The sequence below is a fragment of the Nerophis ophidion genome, linkage group LG11 (assembly GCF_033978795.1).
Source record: "Nerophis ophidion isolate RoL-2023_Sa linkage group LG11, RoL_Noph_v1.0, whole genome shotgun sequence".
NCBI classification, from domain to species: Eukaryota; Metazoa; Chordata; class Actinopteri; order Syngnathiformes; family Syngnathidae; genus Nerophis; species Nerophis ophidion.
In genome coordinates, this window is record NC_084621.1 from 31,567,337 (window position 1) to 31,580,991 (window position 13,655).

General features: G+C 43.0%; 1 protein-coding gene across 5 annotated transcripts in view; it reads right to left on the reverse strand.

Moving 5' to 3' along the window:
* The window catches only part of adam22 (ADAM metallopeptidase domain 22), a 192,699-nt gene that overhangs the window by 163,632 nt on the left and 15,412 nt on the right, over positions 1–13,655 (reverse strand). The gene's annotated exons all lie outside the window — the stretch shown is intronic.

Below are 13,655 nucleotides of genomic sequence, written 5' to 3' on the forward strand. Positions count from 1 at the left end.
TGCGATATAGAAAATGACTATATCGTAATATTCGAGTATACGTTCTTATGCAGGACTTTTAGCAGCGGGTGTACACTTCAGGCTCTCCTCGCTCTTTCCTCTGTCTCTTCGCAGACAAACAGGCGCACATTCGTCACAAACTGTCTCGTCACACGTCACATACACACCCTTGCAGGGCAGAGAGCTAGCGGCGTGGCTAATGTTAGCTGCTAACGTAGCCGTACGAGAGAAAGATGCTGTGAATCTGGTAACAAATGAAGGAAGACTTAATTCCCAATAAAAACAGCAGGGTTTCCATCATCTGGCGGTGGTTTGGCTTCAAGTGGGAATATACAACCGTAATTTGTCAAGTGTGGAGAGGAAAAAGCGTTGCTATAAAAAGTAGCATTACTGCTAATATGTAGCTTCATTTGAAAAGTCACTCGCTAGAGAATGAAGAGAATTTCATAACCTTAGTAACTAACATACCACATAGTGAAGGATGAATACTATTTGATTGCCTATTATGCAGCTCATTTTTATTTGACACTTAAGTTGTCTCTGACAATCTTGCAATTTAAGTTTTGGAAATGACTTGAATGTTTGTGCCATTGCTTAATAACTTTAATATATACACTTTTGGTCAATTGAAGTGAAGTGAATTATATTTATATTTATATAGCGCTTTTCTCAAGTGACTCAAAGCGCTTTACATAGTGAAACCCAATATGTTTAAAGACAATGCGTCCCAGCTACAACGGGGTTCTATTAACACTGATACGATGGTATATACGGCGGATACTGCCCTCCAAAATAGTTTCTCTCGTTTTGAGGAAATAACATTAGAGGAACTGTTACAACGTGTAAATGGAATAAAACAAACAACATGTTTACTTGACCCTCTTCCTGGGAAACTGATCAAGGAGCTCTTTGTATTATTAGGTCCATCAGTGCTAAATATTATAAACTTATCACTCTCCTCGGGCACTGTTCCCCTAGCATTCAAAAAAGCGGTTATTCATCCTCTTCTTAAAAGACCTAACCTCGATCCTGACCTCATGGTAAACTACCGACCGGTGTCTCACCTTCCCTTTATTTAAAAAATCCTCGAAAAAATTGTTCCGGAGCAGTTAAATGAACACTTAGCGTCTAACAATCTATGTGAAACCTTTCAATCCGGTTTCAGGGCAAATCACTCCACGGAGACAGCCCTCGCAAAAATGAATAATGATCTATTGCTAACGATGGATTCTGATGCGTCATCTATTTTGCTGCTCCTCGATCTTAGCGCTGCTTTCGATACTGTCGATCATAATATTTTATTAGAACGTATCAAAACACGAATTGGTATGTCAGACTTAGCCCTGTCTTGGTTTAACTCTTATCTTACTGATAGGATGCAGTGTGTCTCCCATAACAATGTGACCTCGGACTACGTTAAGGTAACGTGTGGAGTTCCTCAGGGTTCGATCCTTGGCCCTGCACTCTTCAGCATCTACATGCTGCCGCTAGGTGACATCATACGCAAATACGGTGTTAGCTTTCACTGTTATGCTGATGACACCCAACACTACATGCCCCTAAAGCTGACCAACATGCCGGATTGTAGTCAGCTGGAGGCGTGTCTTAATGAAATTAAACAATGGATGTCCGCTAACTTTTTGCAACTCAACGCCAAAAAAACGGAAATGCTGATTATCGGTCCTGCTAGACACCGAACTCTATTTAATAATACAACTCTAACATTTGACAACCAACCAAGGCGACAAGGTAAAGAATCTGGGTATTATCTTCGACCCAACTCTCTCCTTTGAGGCACACATTAAAAGCATTACTAAAACAGCCTTCTTTCATCTCCGTAATATCGCTAAAATTCGCTCCATTCTGTCCACTAAAGACGCTGAGATCATTATCCATGCGTTTGTTACGTCTCGTCTCGATTACTGCAACGTATTATTTTCGGGTCTCCCCATGTCTAGCATTAAAAGATTACAGTTGGTACAAAATGCGGCTGCTAGACTTTTGACAAGAACAAGAAAGTTTGAACACATTACGCCTGTACTGGCTCACCTGCACTGGCTTCCTGTGCACTTAAGATGTGACTTTAAGGTTTTACTACTTACGTATAAAATACTACACGGTCTAGCTCCATCCTATCTTGCCGATTGTATTGTACCATATGTCCCGGCAAGAAATCTGCGTTCAAAGGACTCCGGCTTATTAGTGATTCCCAAAGCCCAGAAAAAGTCTGCGGGCTATAGAGCTTTTTCATTTCGTGCTCCAGTACTCTGGAATGCCCTCCCGGTAACAGTTCGAGATGCCACCTCAGTAGAAGCATTTAAGTCTCACCTTAAAACTCATTTGTATACTCTATCCATTAAATAGACTCCCTTTTTAGACCAGTTGATCTGCCGTTTCTTTTCTTTTTCTTCTATGTCCCACTCTCCTTTGTGGAGGGAGTCCGGTCCGATCCGGTGGCCATGTACTGCTCGCCTGTGTATCGGCTGGGGACATCTCTGCGCTGCTGATCCGCCTCCGCTTGGGATGGTTTCCTGCTGGCTCCGCTGTGAACGGGACTCTCGCTGCTGTGTTGGATCCGCTTTGGACTGGACTCTCGCGACTGTGTTGGATCCATTATGGATTGAACTTTCACAGTATCATGTTAGACCCGCTCGACATCCATTGCTTTCCTCCTCTCCAAGGTTCTCATAGTCATCATTGTCACCGACGTCCCACTGGGTCATTATTGTCACCGATGTCCCACTGGGTGTGAGTTTTCCTTGCCCTTATGTGGGCCTACCGAGGATGTCGTAGTGGTTTGTGCAGCCCTTTGAGACACTAGTGATTTAGGGCTATATAAGTAAACATTGATTGATTGATTGATGTAAGTTACATTAAAACCAGTGTGGGTGGCACTGGGAGCAGGTGGGTAAAGTGTCTTGCCCAATGACACAACGGCAGTGACTAGGATGGCTGAAGCGGGAATCGAACCTGCAACCTTCAAGTTGCTGGCACGGCCACTCTACCAACCGAGCTATACCACCCGTTGTGATTTCCCTCTCTGCATGAAAGTTCAAAAGTAGCATATATGAATGCAGTATGAAGAAGAATGTTTTAAAGTATACACATAGAATCATCATACTGCTGTGATTATATGCATCAAGTGTTCATTCAAGGCCAAGGCAAAATGTCGTAATATATATCGTATATCGCGATATGGCCTTAAAATATCGCGATATAAAAAAAAGGCAATATCGCCCAGCCCTATTTCAAACCTTTGATAGATCCTTTGATATTCCCAACTTTTTTCCTAATTTATTCCAATCTATCGTTGTTATTTTTAAATAAAACACTTACTGTGTCACTTCTGAAGCTGAGGCCCAACAAGAAGATACACCATAGCTACAGCGGCATATTGTTTTTCACGCGTATTGTTGATGAACATATTGCTTTTCACGCACACCTGCCTGTCCACATGCACACTCACACATTGGCACGCATTAATCAAAATATTAAGCCCAGGGATGTTTGGATGCCAAGATGCCATGGTGCATTTCGAGGGCGTTTATAGCCCCAACACGAAATGGACACTGATGAATAATGCATTTAGCATTGCCAGTAAGTGACCCTCAGCATTGGCATAAAACTGTCCTCGTGCAGGAAAGCTGACACGAGTAGAAATAACAATACACTGAGCGTCTGTCAGTGTCAACACTAGCACACAACAGGTACACAATACTTTGTTTTTGTCATTTGACAACACTGTAAATTTGATGTAACTCCAATCAGGACCGACTCACTTGCTCTCACTTTGTATTTGTCAAACATGACACATACGTTACAGTCTATGCAATTGTATACAGTATATGTCTTCAGAAATAGTCCACGATGCATTTCCAATAGAACTTGAGCTTCCGCAAACATTACCGTTAGTGGCTTAGCTATGTACCGTATTTTTCGGAGTATAAATTGCACTGGAGTTGAAGTCACATTTTTGGGGGAAATGTATTTGATAAAACCCAACACCAAGAATATACATTTGAAAGGCAATTTAAAATAAATAAAGAATAGTGAACAACAGGCTGAATAAGTGTACGTTATATGACGCATAAATAACCAACTGAGAAGGTGCCTGGTATGTTAATGTAACATATTATGGTGAGAGTCATTCAAATAACTATAACATATAGAACATGCTATACGTTTACCAAACAATCTGTCACCCCTAATTGCTAAATCCGATGAAATCTTATACGTCTAGTCTCTTACGTGAATGAGCTAAATAATATTATTTGATATTTTACGGTAATGTGTTAATAATTTCACACATAAGTCGCTCCTGAGTATAAGTCGCACCCCTTTTTTTGAGTTTGTTGGAATGTTCCTGTGTTTGATTATTTAGTTCTGGTCCAGCGCTCTTATTATGCTTTATTTCCCTGTTTTAGTTAGTCCTTCCTGAGGCGACTTGACTTCTTCCTCAGAGCGCTGTTAAGTCTACCGGAGTTCAGTTAGTAATCAACATTTAGCATTTCAGCACTTGAGAATTGAAAGCTGTGGCACGCTGTTTTTTCTTTTCACGCCTCACCGTAAGTGTAGTCTTGTTTTAAGTTCCTGTATAGTCTTTTTGTGCGCTCCTCACCGCACTAGTGTTCTGTTTTTTCATGCACACCCTTGCACAAAAGGGTTTTTGTAGTTTGACTACCGGTGTTATTAACTATTATTTTACCAGCAAGCTGCATTCATGCATTCCAGATGCATCTCAAAATTAGGACAACTACCGCTATCACTATTAAGCTGCGTGAAGGTTCAAGTTTTCTCTGACAATCAATTTATTTCTAAAGGAATCATAAGATTTTTTACTTTGGGGTACATGCTTTTAAACCTTTTATCGATAAACTGTTGAAGAAACTAAAGCTTAAATTGGGTTTTTGTTCCGTAATAACATATGTTTTTCTTTTGGTGAGAAAATGTGACTTGTCTCTGCCAAATTTTATCTGTGCTTGATTATGGTGATCTTTTTTATATGAATGCTACTCATTCCTGTATTCAGATGGTCGACTCTGTTTACCATTCTTCTTTGAGGTTCATCACAAACTGTAGAGCCATGACACACAACTGCGACTTGTACTCTCGGGTCGGATGGCCCTCTCTGTCCACTAGGAGACAATGTCCATCCATCCATCCATTTTCTACCGCTTATTCCCTTTCGGGGTCGCGGGGGGCGCTGGCGCCTATCTCAGCTACAATCAATGTCATCGATACACTTTTACTTACAAGGCTCTTGTGGGACTATTGCCCCATTACATGTGTACATTAATTTCACAGGGAAGTAACTCTTATGCACTGAGATTCAACACACAGCTGTTGCTCTCTGTCCCTTTTGCTCGCACTGAGCTGGGGGAGAAAGCTTTTGTCTATGTGCTTGGAACGTGTTACAAAGAGACTGGAAGCTGTCTGAATTTTTATTCTTAAATGCTTTTAAATCTAAACTGAGAGCATTTGAATGAGCCTCAGTTATCTTCAACTGTTTTACTTAATGCCCATCCTGTCATTTCAATGTGTAATGTGGATGTAACAGTATGTGTAAATTTGCTACCTCTTGGCCAGGACTCCCTTGTAAGTTATCAATCTCAATAGGATTTTTTTCATTGTTAAATGAAGTTTAAAAAAACAAACAATAAAAGCGGTATAGCTCGGTTGGTAGAATGGCCGTGCCAGCAACTTCGGGGTTGCAGGTTCGATTCCCGCTTCCGCCATCCTAGTCACTGCCGTTGTGTCCTTGGGCAAGACACTTTACCCACCTGCTCCCAGTGCCACCCACACTCGTTTATATGTAACTTAGATATTGGGTTTCACTATGTAACGCGCTTTGAGTCACTGGAAAAAAGCGCCATATAAATATAATTCACTTCACTTCACTTCACTTCACTTCACAAATACTGTATATTCATAGTACAGTCTATGATGAATGTTTAAATATACATATTTAAAGTATTAACATATTCACGATTAGACATTTCTTCAGGGTAAGTAATATACATTTTATTAAGGATTTGGAAAATACTTGACATAAGTCTACACTTCCATTCACTTGCTTTTGAATATTTTTGGTAGTTATTGCTGCTTTTACCTTTATATTTTATACAAAGTAAATACAAAATCAAGTACAATTAGATTTGGACCACCACAAATAGATTTGGCGCTACCTGTTCGTTATATCCGATATTATTGGACTGTAAAGATAGCTTATTTTGTCTGATACAACTTTTTACTTCCAATACAAAACTAATAATGGAGCCTTGAGTATTTGCCAATATAAATATTGATTCGATACAATGTCAGCACAGTACATACTGTAAGTACTTTCATTATTTTGTTGTATTTTGCTTTATTTGTATTATTTTGTCGTGTGGAATTTGCCTTGATCAAGTGAAATTACTCAAAACTATGGTAAGTATGGAAAAACTAAAATCTATTATTAACCGACTGGAATTAATGTATGCAATTTTAAATTGACATGGCCAAGGGAGTAGGTTTGATTTTGAGATTGGTGGGGACACAAAAGTGCTCCAAGGCAGCACTCTGAAAGTTTACTTTTTTTTTTTTTTTTTTACATTAGCAATCATAATTTCACGTCATGCAGATGTTATAGGGTAAAGCAACTAAAATGAAAGCAAAGGAGACAACTTCGAAGAGTTCTCATCTTTAATCTTTAGTGTAGGGCTGTAGTGCAACTGTGCATTATACTGTCAATTAACATAGCCTACTGTCCATCAACAACATCAGAAATACATTCATGCAATACAACATTGTAAATAAACATAAATTAACTGTAATAATCTTTTCCCCAACTTGTGTTTAAATCACTCACATTTTTTCCCTTCAACTACTTCTTTCTATTGCTGCTTTTGTACTATAAATATGTTTGGCACTAATACTCAAATACAAGCAGATTAGTGTCCACTGGTTGTTCCCATTTGAAAGAGCCAAACACATGCCTCCGCCGGTCTGTAACAGAAATGAACTGCTGGCAGATTTCTCATAGATCAGTATTATCCAGTTTTCCCTGATGGACATGGCACACAGCAAGATTGTTCAGTCTTACTTGTGTCATGGTGGTTCTAAGCCATGTTTTAAGTCCCCTTAAAAGTGATAATCTAGTGAGGTTTTATTGTATTTCCACCACAAAGTTTTGTCAATTTGTATTTTCAAACTGTTGCTCACTTCTACACAAATACATGAAACTAAATAATAATTTAAAAAATAAAACGGAAAGGTGAAATCCGGTGATCTGATTGGCTGTTAACCGTGGTTTAAATATTGAGCACGGCTACTATTCTAAAGCCTTATCACAGCGTAGGCTATCACTCCGCCTCAGGCACGTATGACTGGTATGAATGGAAGTTGTTGTCATGTATCCATGACAACGGACTGTTGCAGTCCGTAGTAAAAGACAGCTGATGTTTTTACGATGTTAAAAAACGGACTAAAGTAGTTGAATTCACATGTTCAAGGTTAACGTTCACCTCCGGGGAGGATTAACAATGGTAGAGGGGACTGAGCATTGACTTTCACCTGAAAAAAAGCGGAGGAAAAGACGAGATGCAGTGCTAATTTGGAGCTAACGTCTGGATAGGTGGGACTATTTTTTCCACAGTGAGGCTATTTTATTGGATAATATGTATTTCTGGTTGAATAAAACTACATTAAATTGATTGAGTATTCCTATTTCTTATTGCCTTTATTGGTAACAGTTTTATAAAAGCAATATATCACTCCAGTCCATGGTATATGCTCATTATAGCACTCTAAGGGGCATGACTCGGGTGATATATTGTTGAATTATTCAATATTGTTGAGCCTCTATACACCCTTGAAGTAACTTACAGTTCGACTCCTAAAGAAGTCTCTTATATCCAGTTTTCTTTTCATTGACATCCTTCAAAACCTACAGCACACACGCACACAAACAGACACAAACACAATGTAAATCACAGCACTGATATTAAAATCCATCTAACTACCGTGTGCCAGGAACAACAAATGCCGAACATGTTGACAACTTACACCGAGTTGCACTGCCTCTCCGGTCGCTAGCAACTAGCATGTAGGCTAGCTTTTACAAGCAGTAGTGACAGCGGGGACAGCCAATCACACGTTAAGTTCGCATGAAACTGGCAACCAATCAGGGAGCGATATTTAGGTTAGAGGCGGGACTTCTAGCAGGGACCGACATTCAACCCTTTCTGTGCCATAATCATTGACTAAACATTACGGGCAGCGCTTGTATTGATAGTGACTACACAGTAGCGGCTGGATATTGGTAGGGACGTGTCCCTAGCGTCCCTACCCAATTCTACGCCCTTGGACATGGCATGGTAATTGTTTTTATTTTGGTGGTACCCAGTGGACACAATAATTGATAAAATTAAGCTAATGACACAGCAAGTTGAATGATGCGGACACATTTGTTATTAGATACTGTCTAATATGCTTCTGCCTTGGAGACTTCCATCCATCCATCCATCCATCTTCTTCCGCTTGTCCGAGGTTGAGTCGCGGGGGCAGCAGCCTAAGCAGGGATCCCAGACCTACCAATCCCCAGCCACTTCGTCCAGCTCTTCCCAGGGGATCCCGAGGCGTTCCCAGGCCAGCCGGGAGACATAGTCTTCCCAACATGTCCTAGGTCTTCTCCGTGGCCTCCTACCGGTTGGACGTGCCCTAAACATCTCCTTAGGGAGGTGTTTGGGAGGCATCCTGACCATATGCCCGAACCACCTCATCTGGCTCATCTCGATGTGGAGGAGCAGCGGCTTTACTTTTAGCTCCTCCCGGATGGCAGAGCTTCTCTCCCTATCTCTAAGGGAGAGCTTCGCCACCCAGCGGAGGAAACTCATTTCGGCCGCTTGTACCCGTGATCTTGTCCTTTCGGTCATAACCCAATGCTTATGACCATAGGTGAGGATTGGAACGTAGATCGACCGGTAAATTGAGAGCTTTGCCTTTCGACTCAGATCCTTTTTCACCACAACGGATCGATACAGCATCCACATTCTTGAAGACGCCGCACCAATCTTCTTGTCGATCTCCCGATCCACTCTTCCCTCACTCGTGAACAAGACTCCTAGGTACTTGAACTCCTTGACTTGGTGCAAGGTCTATCCCCCCAACCCACAGATGGCACTCCACCCTTTTCCGGGCGATAACCATGGACTTGGAGGTGCTGATGCTCATTCCAGTCGCTTCACACTCAGCTGCGAACCGATCCAGTGAGAGCTGGAGATGCTGTCCAGATGACGCCATCAGGACCACATCATCTGCAAAAAGCAGAGACATAATCCTGCAGCAACCCAACCTGATCCCCTCAACGTCTTGACTGCACCTAAAATTCTGTTCATAAAAGTTATGAACAGAGTCGGTGACAAAGGGCAGCCTTGACGGAGTCCAATCCTCACTGGAAACGTGTTCGACTTACTGCCGGCAATGCGGACCAAGCTCTGACACTAATCGTACAGGGTGCGGACCGCCACAATCAGACAGTCTGATACCCCATACTCTCTGAGCACTCCATACAGGACTTCTCGAGGGACACGGTTAAATGCCTTTTCCCATGTCACAAAGCACATGTAGACTGGTTGGGCAAACTCCCATGATCCCTCAAGCACCCTGCACGAGAGTATAAAGCTGGTCCACAGTTCCCCGACCAGGACAAAAACCACACTGTTCCTCCTGAATCCGAGGTTCGACTATCCGGCATAGCCTCCTCTCTAGTACACCTGAATAAACTTTACCGGTTAGTTGGAACACACCCTCCGGTTCCCCTTCTTAAAGAGAGGAACCACCATCCCTGTCTGCCAATCCAGACGTACCGCCCCTGATGTCCACGTGATGCTGCAGAGTCTTGTCAACCAAGACAGCCCTGCAGCATCCACAGCCCTAAGGAACTCCGGGCGGATCTCACCCCCGGGGCCTTGCCACCGAAGAGCTTTTTAACTACCTCAGCAATCTCAGCCCCAGAAATAGGAGAGCACACCACAGAATCCCCAGGCACTGCTTCCTCATAGGAAGACGTGTTGGTGGGATTGAGGAGGTCTTCAAAGTGTTCCCTCCACACCATCCGCAACATACACGGTGTTGACAGTGCACTGCTTTCCCTTCCTGAGACGGCAAACGGTGGTCCGGAATCGTTTCGAAGCAATCCGGGAGGCGTTTTTCATGGCTCCCTCTAACTCCTCCCATGTCCGAGTTTTTGCCTCCGCGACCGCTGAAGAAGCTCACCGCTTGACCTGTCGGTACCTGTCCGCTGGCTCCGGATTCCTATGAGTCAAAAGAACCCGATAGGACTCCTTCTTCAGCTTGACGGCATCCCTCACTGCCAGTGTCCACCAACGGGTTCTAGGATTACCGGCACCACAGGCACCAACTACCCTGCGGTCACAGCTCCAATCAGCTGCTTCGACAATAGAGGTGCATAACATGATCCACTCTGACTCATGTCCAGCACCTCCCTCGTGACATGTTCAAAGTTCTTCCGGAGGAGGGAATTGAAACTCTCTCTGACAGGAGACTCTGCCAGACGTTCCCAGCAGACCCTCACAATGCGTTTGGGCCTGCCAGGTCTGTCCGGCATCCTCCCCCACCATCGCAGCCAATTCACCACCAGGTGGTTATCGGTAGAAAGCTCCGCCCCTCTCTTCACCCGAGTGTCCAAAACATGAGGCCGCGAATCCGATGACACAACTACAAACTCGATCATGGAACTGCGGCCTTAGGGTGTCCAGGTGCCAAGTGCAAATATGGAGACCCTTATGTTGAACATGGTGTTTGTTATGGACAATCTATGACGATTACAAAAGTCCAATAACAAAACACCACTCGGGTTCAGATCCAGGCGGCCATTCTTCCCAATCATGCCTCTCCAGGTTTCACTGTCGTTGCCAACATGAGCATTGAAGTCCCCCAGTAGGACAAGGGAATCACCCGGGGAGCAGTTTCCAGTACTCCCTCGAGTGTGTCCAAAAAGGGTGGGTACTCCGAACTGCTGTTTGGTGCGTAAGCACAAACAGTCAGGACCCGTCTCCCCACCCGAAGGCGGAGGGGGGCTACCCTCCAGTCCACTGGGTTGAACTCCAACGTGCAGGCTTTGAGCCGGGCAGAAACAAGAATTGCCACCCCAGCCCGTCGCCTCTCACTGCTGTCAACTCCAGAGTGGAAGAGAGTCCATCCCCTCTCGAGAGAACTGGTTCCAGAGCCCTTGCTGTGCGTCGAAGTGAGGCCGACAATATCCAGCCGGAATTTCTCCACCTCGCGCACTAACTCAGGCTCCTTAACCCCCAGTGAGGTGACGTTCCACGTCCCAAGAGCTAGCTTATGTAGCCGAGGATCGGACCGCCAAGTGCCCTGCCTTCGGCCGCCGCCCAGCTCACATCGCACCAGACCTCTATGGCCCCTGCTATGCGTGGTAAGCCCATTGGAGGGGGGGGCCCACGTTGCCTTTTCAGGCTGTGTGTGGCATCGTGGCTACCGAGGGGGGCCCCGGTGACCCGCTTCCGGGCGAGGAAAATCTGGGTCCTTGATTGGTTTTCTTCATAGAGGTCTTCGAGCTACTCTTTGTCTGATCCCTCACCTAGGACCTACTTAGGACTTGTTTGTCTTGGGAGACCCTACCAGGGGGCATAAAGCCCCCGGAAAACATAGCTCCTAGGATCATTGGGACACGCAAACTCCTCTACCACAATAAGGTGGCAGCTCAGAGAGGAAGCTTGGAAAAAAACTTAGAAAACTTTGTATCCGTAAAAAAAATACCAGCATGCAACTGTAATTAATTTACAAATGTGGTATTTTAAACGGCATTATATTGTTCAATTAAAATTACTTAATATGTATGACTCGCTTGTGTGCTACTGTGTGATTAGTTGTTGTGTAGCTGTGAGCTCTTAGTAGCCTGTGGCCGACTAAAGGGATATTTAACAAAACATTTGGGGGAATCACATTTCCAGAAAGCAGGTTCTCTTCACTATTATTCCTGAGAACAAAACATTTCTACAGTAGGCATTTAATTTTGGTCTACTTATTTTGTCAAAGTTACAGGCGTGCTTTACTGTTTTTAAGGACTCTCTCCAAAAAAGCTAGTCAAAGTTCATCTCTGTGACAGTACTCTAGTGTTTTAAAGATTTTGCTGCAAAAATGTGAGTGTCTCACAAGTTTTTTTTAACTGAACCCGCATGCCACAATTTGAATAGACAAAATGATAAAAAAGAGAGGGCTTAAAATGGACCCTTGAGGATCCCCACTGGTGTAACCAAATAAGATGAACAAAGGACTACTGATTCCATTTGAAGTAAACAAGCTACGGCAAAAAGTTACATGAAAAAAAAATGTATTTATTAAAAAAAGAAAACGAAGAGTACTTAAAGATCTGCCTTAAAGAAACCCTATATCATGTAAATTACAAATTTGGACCCTGGTGTTTAATGTTTGCTCACAATATTAAAATGTCAATGCAAAGATCTGCCAACGCGTTCACGGTGGTCCAAGTTTCTCTGTAGAACAAGAGCAATCTAATGTTTTTAGGAATTTGCTGCAAAAATGTTTGTTTATAAAGTTTTGGACTGAACTCCAAAACATAAGCAGAAGTGTGTGGCCATATTGTAGTGTTTTCGTGTTTTCCTTTAAAAGGACTCAAAAAACACTGACACGCTTCACTCTCCTTTAATTATTCACTAAGAGCAGGTGGGGCGGGGTTAAGGGGCAGGGATAAAAGTGTGTGTGTGTGTGTGTGTGTGTGTGTGTGCGTGTGTGTGTGTGTGTGTGTGTGTGTGTGTGAATGATGATTAACACAAAAAAGTGGCGACCCCCAATCTCATGTGTTACTCTTTTGTTCACGCTTGTCCAATGAATAGCAAACATTGCAGCTGACTGCAGAAATTGAGGCGTAAGAGCCAGACAAAGACCCCAAACCGTGTACCCCCCTCCTCTAAATAAACTGTACAATACTTTGCTACTCTACCACCAGCCAAAAAAAGCTCTTTTATTCATGCATTCATGTTGCTGTGGGACTACCAAAGATGACCAAAATATAGCCTTATTGTAAATTTTGGTAGCACAAGCCATTTACGTTGTAATCATACATATGTTGTCCAGCAATGAAGATTTTATGATGACTTAATAAACTCAAGATTTTAGTGCTTTGTTAAAAGATGTTCAGCAGCCAAAAAGAGGGGAGGAGGAAAGCTTTGTCGTTTCTATTGGTATTCAAAGCCACACATGTCTAACTGGTGCCAAGACTGACTTGTTTATTGGATCTGAAATGGGATTTTACTTGTGTGCTTGATATTGTGAGGAAAGAGGATTGTGGTCCAACATGTCAACAATCTGCACGAATTGTAAAGAAATTGTGTGTGCACGGCTGCAAGACCACATAAAGCGCCAAACCAAACTAATATAACTCACACTGAAACATGTATTGTCCACATTTATAATCCCGCACACTGCCAAACAAGCCGCCTTAAAGACAGTGGATGTGAAAGGAAATATGGGTGTACAGTATAATACATGTGATAAATGCTTATGATAGAGGCAGGGAAACATGAGACAGGGAGGAATGAAGAGTAAAGATGAAAGTGAGTAGCTGAATTTCCATCAGCGGTGATCAATATTAGTGTCTAACAAGGCAG